This window comes from Ascaphus truei, chromosome 2, assembly GCF_040206685.1.
Source record: "Ascaphus truei isolate aAscTru1 chromosome 2, aAscTru1.hap1, whole genome shotgun sequence".
Lineage (NCBI taxonomy): Eukaryota > Metazoa > Chordata > Amphibia > Anura > Ascaphidae > Ascaphus > Ascaphus truei.
In genome coordinates, this window is record NC_134484.1 from 397,299,356 (window position 1) to 397,302,064 (window position 2,709).

The window sequence follows — 2,709 nt, forward strand, 5'->3', positions numbered from 1 at the left end:
AGCTCCTCTGGCTGCCGGCGTGCAGCGCTTCAACACTAAGAGCTCCTCTGGCTGCCGGCGTGCAGCGCTTCAACACTAAGAGCTCCTCTGGCTGCCGGCGTGCAGCGCTTCAACACTAAGAGCTCCTCTGGCTGCCGGCGTGCAGCGCTTCAACACTAAGAGCTCCTCTGGCTGCCGGCGTGCAGCGCTTCACACTAAGAGCTCCTCTGGCTGCCGGCGTGCAGCGCTTCACACTAAGAGCTCCTCTGGCTGCCGGCGCGCAGCGCTTCAACACTAAGAGCTCCTCTGGCTGCCGGCGTGCAGCGCTTCAACACTAAGAGCTCCTCTGACTGCCGGCGTGCAGCGCTTCACACTAAGAGCTCCTCTGGCTGCCGGCGTGCAGCGCTTCAACACTAAGAGCTCCTCTGGCTGCCGGCGCGCAGCGCTTCACACTAAGAGCTCCTCTGGCTGCCGGCGCGCAGCGCTTCAACACTAAGAGCTCCTCTGGCTGCCGGCGTGCAGCGCTTCAACACTAAGAGCTCCTCTGACTGCCGGCGTGCAGCGCTTCACACTAAGAGCTCCTCTGGCTGCCGGCGTGCAGCGCTTCAACACTAAGAGCTCCTCTGGCTGCCGGCGTGCAGCGCTTCACACTAAGAGCTCCTCTGGCTGCCGGCGTGCAGCGCTTCACACTAAGAGCTCCTCTGGCTGCCGGTGCGCAGCGCTTCAACACTAAGAGCTCCTCTGGCTGCCGGCGTGCAGCGCTTCAACACTAAGAGCTCCTCTGGCTGCCGGCGTGCAGCGCTTCACACTAAGAGCTCCTCTGGCTGCCGGCGTGCAGCGCTTCAACACTAAGAGCTCCTCTGACTGCCGGCGTGCAGCGCTTCACACTAAGAGCTCCTCTGACTGCCGGCGTGCAGCGCTTCAACACTAAGAGCTCCTCTGACTGCCGGCGTGCAGCGCTTCAACACTAAGAGCTCCTCTGGCTGCCGGCGTGCAGCGCTTCAACACTAAGAGCTCCTCTGGCTGCCGGCGTGCAGCGCTTCACACTAAGAGCTCCTCTGACTGCCGGCGTGCAGCGCTTCACACTAAGAGCTCCTCTGGCTGCCGGCGTGCAGCGCTTCAACACTAAGAGCTCCTCTGGCTGCCGGCGTGCAGCGCTTCCACACTAAGAGCTCCTCTGGCTGCCGGCGTGCAGCGCTTCAACACTTAGAGCTCCTCTGACTGCCGGCGTGCAGCGCTTCACACTAAGAGCTCCTCTGGCCGCCGGCGTGCAGCGCTTCAACACTAAGAGCTCCTCTGGCTGCCGGCGTGCAGCGCTTCACACTAAGAGCTCCTCTGGCTGCCGGCGTGCAGCGCTTCAACACTAAGAGCTCCTCTGGCTGCCGGCATGCAGCGCTTCAACACTAAGAGCTCCTCTGGCTGCCGGCATGCAGCGCTTCAACACTAAGAGCTCCTCTGGCCGCCGGCGTGCAGCGCTTCAACACTAAGAGCTCCTCTGGCTGCCGGCGTGCAGCGCTTCACACTAAGAGCTCCTCTGGCTGCCGGCGTGCAGCGCTTCACACTAAGAGCTCCTCTGGCTGCCGGCGTGCAGCGCTTCAACACTAAGAGCTCCTCTGGCTGCCGGCGTGCAGCGCTTCAACACTAAGAGCTCCTCTGGCTGCCGGCGTGCAGCGCTTCAACACTAAGAGCTCCTCTGGCTGCCGGCGCGCAGCGCTTCAACACTAAGAGCTCCTCTGGCTGCCGGCGTGCAGCGCTTCACACTAAGAGCTCCTCTGGCTGCCGGCGTGCAGCGCTTCACACTAAGAGCTCCTCTGGCTGCCGGCGCGCAGCGCTTCACACTAAGAGCTCCTCTGGCTGCCGGCGTGCAGCGCTTCACACTAAGAGCTCCTCTGGCTGCCGGCGTGCAGCGCTTCACACTAAGAGCTCCTCTGGCTGCCGGCGTGCAGCGCTTCACACTAAGAGCTCCTCTGGCTGCCGGCGTGCAGCGCTTCACACTAAGAGCTCCTCTGGCTGCCGGCGTGCAGCGCTTCACACTAAGAGCTCCTCTGGCTGCCGGCGTGCAGCGCTTCAACACTAAGAGCTCCTCTGGCTGCCGGCGTGCAGCGCTTCAACACTAAGAGCTCCTCTGGCTGCCGGCGTGCAGCGCTTCAACACTAAGAGCTCCTCTCGCTGCCGGCGTGCAGCGCTTCAACACTAAGAGCTCCTCTGGCTGCCGGCGTGCAGCGCTTCAACACTAAGAGCTCCTCTGGCTGCCGGCGTGCAGCGCTTCAACACTAAGAGCTCCTCTCGCTGCCGGCGTGCAGCGCTTCACACTAAGAGCTCCTCTGGCTGCCGGCGTGCAGCGCTTCACACTAAGAGCTCCTCTGGCTGCCAGCGTGCAGCGCTTCAACACTAAGAGCTCCTCTGACTGCCGGCGTGCAGCGCTTCACACTAAGAGCTCCTCTGGCTGCCGCAGTGCAGCGCTTCACACTAAGAGCTCCTCTGGCTGCCGGCGTGCAGCGCTTCACACTAAGAGCTCCTCTGGCTGCCGGCGTGCAGCGCTTCACACTAAGAGCTCCTCTGACTGCCGGCGTGCAGCGCTTCACACTAAGAGCTCCTCTGGCTGCCGGCGTGCAGCGCTTCACACTAAGAGCTCCTCTGGCTGCCGGCGTGCAGCGCTTCACACTAAGACCTCCTCTGGCTGCCGGCGTGCAGCGCTTCAACACTAAGAGCTCCTCTGGCTGCCGGCGT